This window comes from Bubalus bubalis, chromosome 7, assembly GCF_019923935.1.
Source record: "Bubalus bubalis isolate 160015118507 breed Murrah chromosome 7, NDDB_SH_1, whole genome shotgun sequence".
Lineage (NCBI taxonomy): Eukaryota > Metazoa > Chordata > Mammalia > Artiodactyla > Bovidae > Bubalus > Bubalus bubalis.
Genome location: NC_059163.1, coordinates 44,520,664 through 44,537,109, shown reverse-complemented (window position 1 = coordinate 44,537,109; position 16,446 = coordinate 44,520,664). Strand labels below are relative to the sequence as shown.

Here is a 16,446-nt window from a genome sequence, read left to right as displayed (position 1 = left end):
TGACTTAGCATGCACACACTTAATGTTTAACAGCGAGCTCTGTGTTGAGTTCTGGGCCATTTAAAAGGGAATTTTAAAGAAGGGAATTTAAAAGAAGCAGAAGCATGGATTAAGTTCCCAAAGAGCTTATAATTGGTTGGGAAAGCTAGTCCATTAGGAGAGGTGTCTTGTGATTTTTAAAAGTATATTGATTTTCTATCTTATGTGGCAGCCTGGATGGGAGGGGCATTTGGGGGAGATTGGATACTTGCATATGTATGGCTGAGTTCCCTTGCTATTCACCTGAAATTACCACAACATAGTTAATCAGCTATACCCCAGTACACAATAAAAGGTTTAAAAAAAGGTATATTGATTTTCTAAGCACATGCATTCCTTCAAAAATCACAAGTATTAACAGAGTAACATTAATACCCAGTAATAGAAGACATTAACAGCATAAGTTACATCATCAAATCTGTAGGCAAATTTATACAGTCTATTGTTTTACATTTTTTTTATCATGCTATGTTCCCTTCTTTGGCTCTATTATGAGTACAGCTATATGTTCTTCTTCCTTTCTTGTTATTATCATCATTACTTTCTTGCATTTATCCTGGTCCTATTAGCACAGTGTTGTAATAGGTAATTTGAAAAGAAGCTAATGATTTTTGGGTAAAAAAAATTAACATAATGCCTGATGTTACAGGCCAAGATAAATCCAGAGTTTAGAAAGACAAGTATTTAAAGGTAAAGGGAAATAGAATGGGATACTTGTTAAAACTATGAAAAAGAGATTAACTTTCTCCGATTTGAAGAGAGAAGAAACACTAAAAAGCAGACCTGTAGATTTAATTTGATAACATTCTTAGTTTCCTTATCAGCAAATCTAGTATGGCTGGCATGGAGTAAATATTGCAAAATATCAATTATAATTGTTTTATTATTGCATTGTAGCAATGAAAAAGGATGTAGCCAAAATAAAAAGAGCAACCTAGAGAAATGATTTTTAAGGGGAAAATATAACAAAGTATGAAGTTAATAGTTTAATTATTAAATAATTCATATTATTAATAAATGGGCAAATGATCCTATAGATATAAATACAAAAGAAGAAATTCTAGAAAACATCAGTTCAGTTCAGTTGCTCAGTTGTGTCGGACTCTTTGCGACCCCATGAATTGCAGCACGCCAGGCCTCTCTGTCCATTACCAACTCCCAGAGTTCACTCAGACTCACTTCCATCGAGTTACTGATGATATCCAGCCATCTCATCCTCTGTTGTCCCCTTCTCCTCCTGCCCCCAATCCCTCCCAGCATCAGAGTCTTTTCCAGTGAGTCAACTCTTCGCATGAGGTGGCCAAAGTACTGGAGTTTCAGCTTTAGCATCATTCGTTCCAAAGAAATCCCAGGGCTGATCTCCTTCAGAATGGACTGGTTGGATCTCTTTGCAGTCCAAGGGACTCTCAAGAGTTTCTCCAACGCCACAGTTCAAAAGCATCAATTCTTTGGCGTTCAGCTTTCTTCACAGTCCAACTCTCACATCCATACATTACCACTGGAAAAACCATAGCCTTGACTAGATGGACCTTTGTTGGCAAAGTAATGTCTCTGCTTTTGAATATGCTATCTAGGTTGGTCATAACTTTTCTTCCAAGGAGTAAGCGTCTTTTAATTTCATGGCTGCAGTCACCATCTGCAGTGATTTTGGAGCCCCCAAAAATAAAGTCTGACACTGTTTCCACTGTTTCCCCATCTATTTCCCATGAAGTGATGGGACCAGATGCCATGATCTTCGTTTTCTGAATATTGAGTTTTAAGCCATACATATAGAAAAAATATTCAACCTCCTTAGATTCACTGACTGAATTTACTAAGTAGTAAAAATTAAAATGTAACTGATAATACTATAGTAAAATTAGAAAGAAATTCAAAAGTATGCATGGATGATAAATCATGCTAAGAAATCATCTAAGATATTGAAAACTCATATTCCCCCAAAATTTTAACACAGAATTCTTTCACTAGAAGCCTGTTAAAATTTACCAGCAAAGAAGTGGTTAAATAAAATATTCTTCATATATGTATCTAATCTTCTGCAACTATGAAAAGGGTGGGAAACATAATTTTAAGAAACATAATATTAAAAAATGTTAGCATTGGAAGGTAATGTGGTAGCATTTAGTATAATTTTATATATCCTCTGGTCTATTGTACTTCCAGATATCTGTTCTACAGAGCATGTATGCAAAGATGTCTGCACAATATATTTGTTGTTTGTACAAATACTGATTTTAAAGTAAAAAGTGGGAAACGACTCAAATATCTAACAATAAGGTTATGGTTAAAGTAATTTTTGATTTTAGTGTGGTGAAATATTATGTTATCAATCAAAAGAATGATATACCAGCATGGAAAAAATTTTCACTGTATACTGTTAAGTTTAAAAATATCACGTTGCTGAATAATGTATACAATAGGAACTAATTTTATTAAAATAAAACATGTTATATATGTGTAGTTCAAACACATGGCTATATACAAATCAGAAGAATAAATTTGAGAGTAACACATGCTGAGATGTTAAACAGTTTTGACCTCAGGGAAGGGGAGTAGTGAGAATTACAGAGGGGAATAATGTATTAATTTTTAATAATTAATTTTTTGAAACATGAGCTTATAATAATGTATTTCTTGTGTAATGTTAAAAATAATGTAAGAATAAAAGCTAAAACATAAAAAAGTAAAAGAGTAAAATCAAAAACAATACTTGTTATTTTAGGTCACAAGATTATGAACAAGTTTTTTCCTCCACGACTACTAAAATACAATTATATTCCTTTTATATGTAAAATTCAGAAAGAAAGATTTTGTTAGATACGACTTTCCCCCTGAGACAATGGCTTGCAACTCTGGTTTTATAACACATCGGGGAAGAGGATGGGGAAAAATCCTTGCTTATCCCAGCTGGAATTATAAAATTCTTCTAAGTCAGAAGAGTTTTAATTTACATAAAATCAAAGTCTCTTAATTTCAAGTTCTCCATTCCTCCTCCCTCCTTTTTTTTGGTTGTGGGGAGGTGGGGCTAGGGCAGCTGTCATAGGGATTTTCAATTCTCAAAGGTGGGGGATCACTGCTTTAAGAACTAACCATCTAAGATAGATGACATGTGACACAGACACTTAAATAAAAAAAAAAAGACATGCAGACAACTGTACAAGTATTGAGAAAATGAAGTATTTACATTGTGCATGAATAATATATCTTTGTGCACGTCTCTTGGGTGAACTTGTCAAGTTATCTTTCTCTTGTCAGCTTTGGTGTTTATTTCCAAACCATTTCTACCCTGAAAAATATTTTTGTATTGTTTTTGGACCCTCTGGGAATGGCTGACTATGACATATGCTTTCCTCCTATCCAGTATATATATGCGAGCTTGCACGCGTGCGTGCGCGCGCGCACACACACACACACACACACACACACACGGCTTCCTTTCCTCATAATTTTTGCTTTCTGATTTGTTAGTTTAATTTAAGCTAGATGCTGACTGAATAAAGATGGTTTCACCTTCCTTAATTTTCTTTGAGTCATCTCCACCACATTGTGGCATCTAATAATGGTTAAATAATTTATCACTGCTATATAGGAAATATTTTCTGAGATTTTATACATAAACACCTTCAGTAAAAACCAAATGGTTGAATTTACTCCTAACCATATTATTTTCAAAATAATAAGAATAAGGGCCAAAACATAAAGAGGTAAAAGAGCATAATACTCAAAAATAGTAATGATTATTTAGATCATGAGATTGAGGGCGAATCTGTCTCCTTTTTTCCCCATAGCTACTATACTGTGGTTAGACTCTTTTGTATTTAAAATTCAGAGACAAAGATCAAGAAATACAGCAATCAGCAGTTGTTTGCTTTCAAAATAATAGTTGCAGACTGAATTGACCCCCAGAGCCTTTCCTCATGCCTCTGTTTTTTGTTGTAGAAACCGCCAAGGATTTGTTTTCTGCATTCATTTTTCATGTTCATATTTCTCAAACTGCATGGAAATTCCAGAAAAGCTTTTAATAATTTAACACAAATGAAGAACAATATTATAGTTGAAAATTGGTCTAAGAGAATGTAACCTTTTTATGTTAAAAAAAAATAGGAAGGACAAGAAGAAGCCAAATTAGCTGAACAAAAAGGTGCATAATGCCCTGACGCACAAATAGGAACGTTGTAAATTGGAAACTAAGTGCTCACTGAAGAGCAATGTGGAGACAATTGCTAAAAGTAAAATCAGAAGAGTTAGACCAAGAGACCAGATCCTACCACAAGACATTAAAAGGAATAAAGTTTCAAAAGCTTATTCTCTCCATGTATCTTTTAAGCTCAGGTACACAGAAGGCCACCAGGATGTCTTGGCATAATGAGAGAGCTTGAGACCATTTTTCTTCTCTGCCATCATCGGTGCCAATGGAAGTGGACAGCTCACTTTGGAGACCCATGCACTGGAGACCCAGTCTGAGTTCTATGCCTGAGCTGCCTCTGCTGCTGACTTTGAACATTTGCATCAGCGTCTACAGCTAAAACCAGATCCCTTGTACCTCTCCCTGGAAACTGAACTTGATCCTGGGTGGTGTTGCTCCTTCCAAACTCCATGTCTGGCTCCTGGGTGAATAGAAGAACAATGGAGAGTGAAAATCCCACCTATTACTAAAGGCTGATCTTATCATTGACCCTACCCTTCCCTTTCCCCGTGCTGTCCTTAGGCCTAGTGGGACAACAAGAAGAGGCAAGTCTCACTGGTGGAATTCCAGGCTGTCCTCTGGTTTTTACACTTTTCATCATGGTTGGAATTTTGTATCTTACCCTTAGGAGCTCTGGCTTCATCCTCTCTCTCCATTTCTATCTCTTTTAAATATCTATATCCACAGAAAAAGATTTGATAAACTCAGTAACTCTAAGGTAAATTGCCAATATGTTTTGAACTGTGACTGCCCCCTTTCTGATATGCTTGTAATAGGCTTGAAGACAAGGCAGGCAGGGGGTGTTTAATTTCAGAAATTTCACAGGTGTTTGTTTAGTGATTCTAAAACTACTCACCACAAATCACTGCTCTTATAAAAGACTTCCCCAGTTGTCATCCATATAGTTTAAAGATTTTTTTTCATCAAAATAAACTTATTAAGTTGCTTTCCCCATTAATGATCTTATGGGTTGATATAATTTTAATCAAAACAGAAACTGAGGTTAGGCTATATAGTTTTAGGTTGACCTGGTTAATTTGTAAGGACCAATATGGTTGGATGAGAGAAAATGCCACTAAGTATTACAGAAAAGAAATGTCTCAATGGAAGATGTTTCCCTTGTAACCTATATTTTATCAATCATCAAATCTGTAAGCTCTACTTCTAAAATATATGCTGCATCTCATTACTCTTTACCAGACCCATATTTCAGATACAAGCTGAAGACAACATAACTTCTCACCTGGACTAATACATAAGTCTACTTAATTATTCCCTCTGCTTCCACATTTGTATCCTTTGTGCACTTAGCTCCATTTCTTCATTCAGCGACTAGGGCAATCGACTCAAAGGGTAATTCAGATCACATCACTCCTTGCTTAAAATCCTCAACGGCTTCTCAGTTCAATTAAGATGGAATCTAAAGTCCTTTCTAAGACCCAGGAAGCTCTAAGGGATCTGCCCCAAATTTCCTTGCTGATCACACCTTTTTCTGTCCCCTCTCCCCATCCTAGGGATTTTGGCAACAATGGTTTAGCTTTCTTGTGTTTAAATAGGAAACATTTGTCCCTAGCTCAAGGCCTTTGTTCCAACCATCTGCCCCTGCCTAGATTAACCTTCTCTCAGATCGTCATGTGACCTTCCCCTTCTTAGGACTTATGTTTCAGCTCATTGTCCCCTTCTCAGACCAATTTCCTCAGACTCAAATTTGCCCTCATCTCCTGCCCAGTCTATTTCATCATACACTTTATTCTTCAGAGCATAGTCCCTGCCTGGAGTCATCTTGTTGATCTGTTGATGTGTTTATTTTTGTCTTCTCTCACTGGACCATGTGCTTCAGAAGAGCGGGAAACTGGGCTTTCTTGGTTACTGCTGCAATCCCAGAGCCTGAAATATTATGTGCCACTTAGTCAGTGCTCAATAAATGTTTGTTGAATTCAAAGAAAAGTACCAGAGGCACAATCAGCTTCATTGGCCCAGCCACGAAATATTAAGTCATCAGATATCATTTATAAACAGTGAGCAAGACACAGAGCAGTGTCTGAAAGCTAGATGTTTTTATAAAATGATTACTCCAAATGAAATAAGGGGGATTTATTTCGAACAGTCTGAGAGTGAATGGGCTTAAATCATGTCTGGTTGGATTGGGTTGGTCAACAAGTAGCAAAATAAACATCAGTCAGATTTGAGGTTTTAGTATGTTGTGCTTGCTTTTATTAAAACAGCAGTATTTTTAAATGACCTGAAGCTCACACTTCTATTGCAGTGACTAGTCAGCTTGAAAAATGTGTTTCTTCAGGGTGGGAGGAGAATTTTAAGTTCATAATTCATTTGCTGTGAAGTTCATTTGTTAAAGCTAGCCCTATTCTCTTGCATTATTTCCTTCTGGGACATTTTGCCTTTTCTCTCTCTTTTTATCATACTTTACGCATGTATGAACATACATATAAATAAGAAATTATAAAACACAGTTTATGTTAGTAGAAAAAGCATTTTGAATATTTGTATGTGTAGAGTGGAGCATGCTTTCTTATGTTTCATTATAATTGGGCTTGTAATGTTAAAATGTGGAGTGAATATGAACACAAAGAGCACATACTTTTTTCTCTCCCTATTTATGGCTCCAAACAAGAATTCTATCAAGTTTATGTTTGGAAATGTGGCTAAATCAGATCAGGGAATAAAGCTCACATGGATCTCTGAATTAATTGAATTATTCAGTTTCATACTAACCCAAGGAAACAACAGATCCCCTGTGGGGTAGAGGGTATAATCTGTGCATTCATCTCTGTGCAATACCCTTCTCACTAAGGTTCTGTTAAACCACCGCAATCATTAAGCTGGTGTGCAAATCACCAAATTAAACAAAGAGGCTATTTTTTACAAAAGGGGATGGGAGGCAAGGCAAAACATTTTTTAAAATAAAAAATAACTTTCCCTCAAAGCCCAGGAACAGTAGCAGAAGGCTTTAAGAACATAAACATAACCAATCTGTCTATTCTAGGGGATAAAGTCTATGTTTCTTAAACATAAAAGAACAAAATTTCTAAGTAGCAAGCAAGTTGGAAGCATTTGCATAATGGATTCTATTTACATAAATTACACTCCTTATAGCACTCTTCTGATAAGACTTGAGAAAAGTGGAAGGAGTAAGTTGAAGTGTAGTGAAAAGAGGGGTGAGTGTATAGTTCTAGGACCCTGTCAGCACTTTTTGACTTATCCCCATTTTTCTGAAGTCTGTAATTTTCTAGTGTCTAATATTTGCCTCTGACTTTACAACTATTGCGTGTCAAGAAGAATTAGATTTGGTCATTACTAAACTTTCTGTACCCCCGATCCTATTTTGTTCTCTTTCATGAAGGTAAGAACGAGTGCATCTGTCAACTGCTGCAGCATCTTAACTCCTCTGTGTTGGGCTTTGACATTCACTGACTGTCGAGTTTCTTGCCATAACAACCAAATGAAAATGTCACCAATGAATCTTGCGTCTAAGTAGCAGATATTCTCTTTCTCATATATACTCTTTCCCTTTGACCACATAGAAAATTTCAGTTATTTTATATAGCTCCAAGGCAAGCAACTTATTTCCAGTGTACAACATGATAGCTCACAGTCTACAGTCCTTCCAAGAATGCAGAAGTGTTGAGGGTATGTGGTGCAACTTTAGGTACATCTTGAATAGGATCTCAAGTTAAAGACATTCTGGGCTCAAAGATGTCTGGCTATAGAGAACTTACAATCTAAGATGGCTATTCCCCAAGAATATTTTGGCTTTCTATCTGAGATCTCCAGAACAAGTGATGCTTCAGGCTGAATGAATTATGGGAATGAGGTAGGGAGCTAGCTATTCACATTTTTCTCTGCTCTCCTTGTATAAGGTGTTTGATCTGATGAGAACTGGACAGAAGAGAACTTGTTTACTCCTAAAGTTCCAGACTCTAGAATTTCATAAGCATTGACTTACACTAATTCATCTATAGTGAGATTGATGATTGAAATGTGGAAACCGTTGGCTGTGCTTATTGGATCAACTGGGAATATATTTGGCTGCAGGTATTAGCACTCTCAGCTAAAGGTGGCTTAAACACATAAATATTTATTTTTATGCCGTAACAAGAACTCTAGAATTGGGCAGTTTCTGGCTTTGGTTCAGCTGCTTAATGATGCCAGAAGAAACCCAGGCCTTTTTCTGTTTTTTCACTCCATCATCATCAAGCACTGGCTTTCATCCTTGTGCTTGTTGCTTCGTGGTTGCAAGATGGTTGCCATAACTTCATACATGGAAACATCATTTGATACAAGAAATAGAGGGTAGAGACAAAATGGACCAGGCCAGTAGCATTTGCTTTCTTTTATCAGAAGAGAAACAATTTCCCTTTGAAAGTCACCCCCCCTCCCACCAGCCACCTTCCTCTCAGGGTTTTGGTTTTCTTTTGCTTATGCTTTTGTTTTTTCCATTTGCTTATGCTGCATTGGCCAGAGCTGTGTCAGGTGACCCTTTTTATCTGTTAGTCAGCTAGGGAAGCAAATATTTAGCTTCTACAGGCATCTAAGAAGAGACAAGTGAAGGAAGATGTACCAAGTGAGCCAAGCTACAAGGTCAGCCATAATTACCAAGGAATTACAATACTCTGGGTAGCTAAACCTTCCTCTACATTCACAGTCAGGAGCTGATGTTCTTTTGAGTATTTCAGAGCCAGTCCTAACTTTTCCTAGTCCATTGATTCCTACCTTCATCTAAAAAATGTGCAGGACTCGATTCTCCCTCTGTTTACTTCTCAGAAGGGTGGCTAAGGCTTTTGATGGATACCTTTCTCTGAAATGCTGAAATGTGATTCTAAATACACTTTAACTGAAGAGATAGTGACCACAATTTAAAGTAGAAAAGAAATGAGGTACTTCTTTCAGTATTTCAACAAATTTTGGTGTCAATGAAAATCTGGGAGGAGAAACCTTAGCCAGTTTGTAAACTGCTTTGAAGTTATTGACTTATCAATACAATTCACCTTTTCTCCTGGTTTGTCCAGAACACATATTCAAAACATGAGAGTAGAAACCCTTGAAAACTTTGATTTTCTCCCCATGAAGAATGCATACCCCTCATCTGAAGTTTCTGTCAGGTCACAGGGCAAACCTCACAGGATATTGCGCACTTCCCAGAAATACCTTTCTGACCAGTGCTGCAAAGACAAAATAATGCATCTTGTAGTGAAAAGATGAAAACTTCTCACTCTTCCTTGGCATGAAGCAGGCAGCTGGCAAGTAAAGGAAACTGGCAGGGTTCCCAGAGACGGGGCTTGGGCCACAGGTTGGTCAGAGGAGCAGTTGCTGTCTCATTATTTCATTGTCGTGTGGTTGCTGGGCACACTAGCTGACATGCCGAATCAAAGTAAAAATTACTACTGTCAGAGACGTGATACTAATGGCATTGGCTCTGTTCAGTCCTTCAGTGTCTTCCAGGGACAGCCACCTCGATATAGTAGACCTGCTTCCAGCTGCATTAACCCCACTAGGACGGTGGCTGGAATATGCTTTCTGAACTAGAGACGCTGGGTGATTTGTTTTAATAATTGTTGGAGGGCCAGAGGAATTAGTCACTGTCAGTACAGGGAGGAGGAAAGTGTATTCAGAAGCATCCCCATATTATGGCAGTAGGAAGAAATCAAAATGAAGCTTAAAGCTAAAGAAACAAAATACTTGTTTAGCCTTTTAAAAGAGAAAGCACATAAGACTGTTCTATACATCAGGATGGGGAACACATGTATACCTGTGGTGGATTCATTTTGATATTTGGCAAAACTAATACAATTATGTAAAGTTTAAAAAATAAAATAAAATTTAAAAAAATAAAAAAAAAATAAAAGAGAAATCACAGTAAATATACATCTTGGGGAACTCTGATACAGAAATGCCAAAGAGGTGAAAAATTCACTCATCATAATGTTCATCAAGAGGAAGTCAATAATTGAGTATTGGTACTTGGTAATTTATCATTTATTAGTCTCAGCACCTCTCCCCATTTTCCTCTCCTTTTCAGTTCTTATTTTTATTAGGAGTGCTGACTGTTTGGGAACATCTGAACTCTCTTTGTGATTATAGTGACCAAATGAACAGAGATAACCCAACAGTAGGCAGTGATTTATGTCCCCGGAGGTTGGATCTAGTGCTGCAGCAAGGTCTGTTGTAGCCTCTGATGTTATCTAACATTATAAAGGCACCAGCAGACATGAATACACAATCTTGTCTTAGTTCTGAGTATGCCTGTACTTGAGTGCCACTGTATCTTAGAGGAACATTAAAAGAAGAGTTTCATTATATTCTGTGTAAATATTTTAATTATGGCATATTCATATATATATGTGTATTTTGATTCTGTGTGTATAACATTTCATTAAACCCAAATTTTAAATGTATGAGTATATAGGATCACAAGATAAAGAGTGAATAAGAATAAAATCAGAATGAAAGAAAAATAAAGGTAGAACAGTAAGTTAAAGCCCTGGAAAAGAATATATATTATAAATGGTCTGAAATCTAAATTATTCACTCGAGATGGGCTGAAAATTTGGCTCTGAGATTTCTAGCAGCCAAAGAAAAGAAAAACATTTTATATGATTCTCAGTTCTATGTAATAGAAACAAAGGAACTGCTGAAAGGCAGCAAAAAGCTCTGTTCTACTATGAAGTCTTAAATAATTATTTCCTACTGCAATAGGTAGGTTTCTTTTCACAGGTATAGGCATTCTGTGTTAAAAAAATGTGTTACCTTATGTATAAAGGGCTGAAGGGTGTTGGTAGCTAGAGCTACAATTAAATGAGCAAATTTAAAACTAGTATTATCATCTCTTTCTTTGAAATGTTAAATTGTCATCGGCTGTGTACCTGGGCCTCTGAACAGGGAAGTAAATACCATTAAAAGGAGAGCTTCCTATTAATGTTTTTAAGAGATTAGATAACATAAAAATCTGGATATTTTTATTTTCAGAGAGTCAGGATGATTCAGGGAGCTGAATTGAGTCATTAAATAATGTTAAGAGAGAACACACTTAGGAGACCCAAAGAGAATCAAGCAACCTTATTGTCCATCCCTTTCTAAAAGGTGTTCAGATGACCTGCAAAGCATTGCCATAGATTGTGCTGTGGTCCTTCAGTCACCAGGCAGAGCCCAGGGCCAGAGGGCATGTGCTTCATGGTGGATGGCCATAGTCCATGGACAGGAGTTTGGCTGATAACAGTCACTGCAGTAGATCCCTCTGCACCTAGAGTCTGGCCACAAACAGAGCATGCCATCAGTGGGAATGCCTCGCAGCATGCAAATGCACTGCTAATGACTGTTGCTCTTTAGAGATTGTACCTGTTCTCTTGACTGGAGGAATGAAGTGATCTTTTAATGCTTTCAAATGTAAAACATTTAGGCTGAGTGTTTGAATTTCCTCCCATGTTGAGCATCACCACATCCTAACAAATAAGCAGAGCCTAAGCTGGAATCAAGATTACTGGGAGAAATATCAATAACCTCAGATATGCAGATAACACCACCCTTATGGCAGAAAGTGAAGAAGAACTAAAGAGCCTCTTGATGAAAGTAAAACAAGGGAGTGAAAAATTGGCTTAAAGCTCAACATTCAGAAAACTAAGATCATGGCATCTGGTCCTATCACTTCATGGGAAATAGATGGGGAAAGAGTGGCTTCCTTTATTTTTCTAGGCTCCAAAATCACTGCGGATGGTGACTGCAGCCATGAAATTAAAAGACTCTTACTCCTTGGAAGGAAAGTTATGACCAACCTAGATAGCATATTCAAAAGCAGAGATATTACTCTGCCAACAAAGGTCCATCTAATCAAGGCTATGATTTTTCCAGTAGTCATGTATGGATGGGAGAGTTGGACTATAAAGAAAGCTGAGTGCAGAAGAGTTGATGCTTTTGAACTGTGGTGTTGGAGAAGACTCTTGAGAGTCCCTTGGACTGCAAGGAGATCCAACCAGTCCATCCTAAAGGAGATCAGTCCTGGGTGTTCATTGGAAGGACTGATGTTGAAGCTGAAACTCCAATACTTTGGCCGCCTGATGCGAAGAGCTGACTCACCGGAAAAGACCCTGATGCTGGGAAACATTGAGGGCAGGAGGAGAAGAGGATGACAGAGGATGAGATGGTTGGATGGCATCACTGACACAATGAGCATGGGTTTGGGTGAACTCCGGGAGTTGGTGATGGACAAGGAAGCCTGGCGTACTGCAGTTCATGGGGTCGCAAAGAGTCGGATACAACTGAGCGACTGAACTGAACTGAACTGATTGGTAAATAACTAAGACTTGAGTGTACTGTCTTTAAAAAAAAAATCTTGACTTTATTTTAAATGATGTTACATGGAGAAACCTGTAAAATGGGCAGAGTTTAAGAGAGAGGACCACAAGTCAGATAGATGAAGTCAGATCTATGTCTATATCTGTATCTTTATTTATGTATCTAGAATGTCAACCTCTCAAAGTGGGCAAACTGCACAAACATTTAGATTCAGCAAGGTCAAAAAATAAAGTATGAGAAGCACTTTTAGGTCAGGACCACTAGATAGAAAGCAACAAATCAGCATATTCAAAAATTAAATTAAAAAGAAAACTATTATTATAAAAGTCACATACTTTTAACTCTATACCTTGTGATAAAGGCAAATAATTCAGGCACAAATCAAGATTAAAAAAAAAAAAAGTAGTATTAGAAGACCAATGCCCCATTGATGTTCTTCTACATTATCTCCTTTGCTGCTGACAGAACGAAAAATTGTTTAGGTCTTTGGAGACAGCTTGGCCACCTTTACAGGTAGAATATTTTCTTTCCAGATGCAAAGATAATATTACATGGTTTGTAAAGATTGTAAGAGAATGTGTAAAGCCTGGTATTGAGGAAAACAGATAAAATGGCAAAATGATGAAATGGAACTAGCTATTAAAAATGTCCATTTCTGGCTCAGATGCATTCCTCTCCCCTTTTTATTTTCAAAATTGTCCCCTTTTGTCCCACTTTCTCTTGATTTCATGCAGCAGAGTTAGAGATCAATAGATAATGCTTTATAAAACATTCCTTTGTTCTGTGAGCATGAAATGGGGGGACTAAGGGAAATGGACCAATTGGGAGGTCAAACTAGGTCAGAGTTGGATCTGGCAAGGTGATTTGACTCTTTAAAATGTGCTGTTCAAGGGGAGTTTACAAGGTTAATTACTGGGACATTATAAAAATTAAAGATAATTTAGGAGGAGGAATTTGTTATGCTTGTGATATATTGTAAAATGGGTCAAGTAACCAAGTAACTGCTTGTTGGTGAACTACTGAAGCTTAGAAATCAAATATTTTTGGATGACAATCTTTATCAAACAATGTTCAGATTTTATAAGGAAAGGCAGAATACTAATGATTGATATAAAACACCATTTTTAAAAAGAAAGTATATTTGAAATTAAAAAAAAAAAGCTTTGGAAAGTTTGAGTTTCAAGAAAAAGAGTCACTCAGGAAACTTCCAGGAATGGGAGGGAAGGAGTGGTTATTATAGAACCTTTGGAAATAAGCTGGTGGGGGTTTCATGCATGTAGTAAGAACTTTCAGGGTCCCAGTAAATCTTCACAACCAGTCCTCACTGGAAAAATAGGAACACAGAGCCAGAAAGCTTGTCGGCTAAGAAAGCCCTTGAAAGTTGAACTACTGCTGTGTGTGTGTGCCTGCTAAGTCACTTCGGTTGTGTCTGACTCTCTCTGACCCTATGGACCATAGGCTCCTCTGTCCAAGGGATTCTCCAGGCAAGAATACTGGAGTGGGTTGCCATGCCCTCTTCCAGTGGATCTTTCCAAGCCAGGGATCGAACCTGCATCTCTTAAGTCTCCTGCACTGGGAGGTGGGTTCATTACCACTGTTACCACCTGGGAAGCCCAAATCTAATACAGTTATGTTAAGTTTAAAAATAAAATAAAATTTAAAAAAAAAAAATAAAAAAACAAATAACTAACCCTGAAACAAGCTATCAACTTCTTATAGGTTATTTTTACATTTGAATTCTTTCCTGTCACAGTTTGTTTTCAAGGAAAGATAAGGGTATGTGTGCTAAGTTGCTTCAGTTGTGTCCGACTCCTTGTAACCCCATGGACTGTAGCCTGCCAGTTTCCTGTCCTCTGTCCAATGGATTCTCCAGGCAAGAATGCTAGAGTGGGTTGCTGTTCCTTCTCCAGGGGATCTTCCCAACCCAGGGATTGAACCTGGGTCTTATATTTCCTCTATTGGCAAGCAGGTTCTTTCCCTGGTGGCTCAGATGGTAAAGCATCTGCCTACAATGTGGGAGACCTGGGTTCGATCCCTGGGTTGGGAAGAACCCCTGGAGAAGGAAATGGCAACTCACTCTAGTATTCTTGCCTGGAAAATCCCATGGGCAGATGAGCCTGGTAGGCTGCTTCACTCTTTACCACTAGCGCCACCTGGCAAGCCCAAGATAAGGCTAAGCCTCTAATATTTTTAAGGACTGCAATTTGTATATTATCGAAGCTATCAGTTAACAAGTACAAGTTTAGTTACCTAAGGACAGGCACATTCATTGCACAACAGATCTTTACATACATTTACTATGTGTCAGACATTGCCCTGCATTCTGGACATGTAGCCTGTGTATTTTGGGTGGGGGACTTTGGGTAGAGCTAAATAGATTACAAAATGTACTTCTATTAGTTCTTGACTTCTATTATCTCTTCCTCTGGCCATTTTCTGGGGCTTAATTTATTAATTGGAAGGTGAAAGCAGTCAAAGGAAAGTTTCTTTGGTTTCTACACTTAGTTTTTCTTCCTTCAACTTTCAGTGTTACTGTGAAGTACTGCTGTTGAGCATCTTAACACAGGCTTCTCTGCTACCAAGCACCATGTTGTATCTTTTTATTCTTCACTGGTATCACTTTAAATCATGGGCATCCTCCTAAACTCCTAATGGGTCTTCTTTTTCTGACCTTAAAGAAAACCTGATATAATTTGTTGAACTGTGATCCCATTAACTTAAACTTTTACTTACGAGAGGTCAAGGTGTTATAGTCACCACTTTTCTCAATCTTAGAAATAGATGAGGTCAGCTTCATTCTCTGCCCTCAAAGGTACATATTAGTCAAAGCAGTATAAAGTTTGATTTTTAAGCCACTTATAATAGACAACTGGTTTAACTTGAGTATTCATTAAATTGATGGTCATCTAGTTGATCACAAGTATTTCTGAGTAGTTGAAAGTTCAGTGCTGGGAGAGATGGAGGCCAAAATAACTGGAGCTTTCTATATGTCTCATACACTATGCCAGGCACTGGAGGAATAAAGATGAATTTCATCACAATTCTAAAACAGTAAATTCTCAAAAGCTTTGGGTATATTTTTTTATATCAGACAGGTTTGAGGACTCATGCGTGGATAGGAATTTGCCTTTCCAGGTTTGTTATGTTATTAAAACTCTTTCTAGCGAGGTATGAGAATTTGTGGAAAATGGACTGTAGAATAAACACAGGGGCTTGATGAAGAATGAGATGGAAGGATAAGTCAAATGATGAAGACTGTATATTTCTTGTAAGAATCATTCCCTCCTATCAGACTCTGATATTTAAAACAAAAAGCAAACTATTGAAATGAACATTGGAAGCTCCTATAATTTGTAGAAACCCTAGCATGATACTCAGTGGAAGCTAACAAGAAAAAATATGTTAGGCAACTGAATTATTTTTACAGGTTAATAAGGTTGCCAGAAAGCAACAGAGAAAGTACTTTCAAGAAGGGAATTATTTAACATAATGACATTTCTTTTCATCCAAACCAAATTAATTTCTGAAAGTACATTAGAATACTCTCACCCCACCCCCTTTTACAAGTTTTCAAGCTAATTTGTGTTAGATCTACAAAAACACTGAAGAGCCCCTCTGCCTATCTTCAGGAGCCTTTAAAATGAAAATGTGTGGGAATGAGAGTAGAAAGAGCGATGACACAAACCAAGAGAGCTAGAAAGTCAATCCATATCAAGGAGCAAGCATAAGGTCTGCACTGTCAGTAATTAGCATTCATACTGGGAAAGAAATTACATATTAATATACTGTGTGTTCTTTTATTAGGTGGCTCATTTTTTAGCAGTGACATGCCTGTGGACAGAAATGTAATTCTTCAGAGAGATTTAAAAGGTTGGGACTACATGCAACTCACCACATTAATCATGTGTTAGATC

The 16,446-nt window shown here is 37.3% G+C and overlaps 1 long non-coding RNA gene across 9 annotated transcripts in view; it reads left to right on the top strand.

Moving 5' to 3' along the window:
• The window catches only part of LOC112586189, a 197,662-nt gene extending 190,733 nt beyond the window's left edge, over window positions 1–6,929 (top strand). For all 9 annotated transcript variants that reach the window (XR_006552205.1, XR_006552202.1, XR_006552207.1 and 6 more), the window contains one exon: window positions 4,367–6,929. This is a non-coding gene — a long non-coding RNA (uncharacterized LOC112586189). The remainder of the gene's footprint in view (window positions 1–4,366) is intronic.
• Window positions 6,930–16,446: the final 9,517 nt, after the last annotated feature.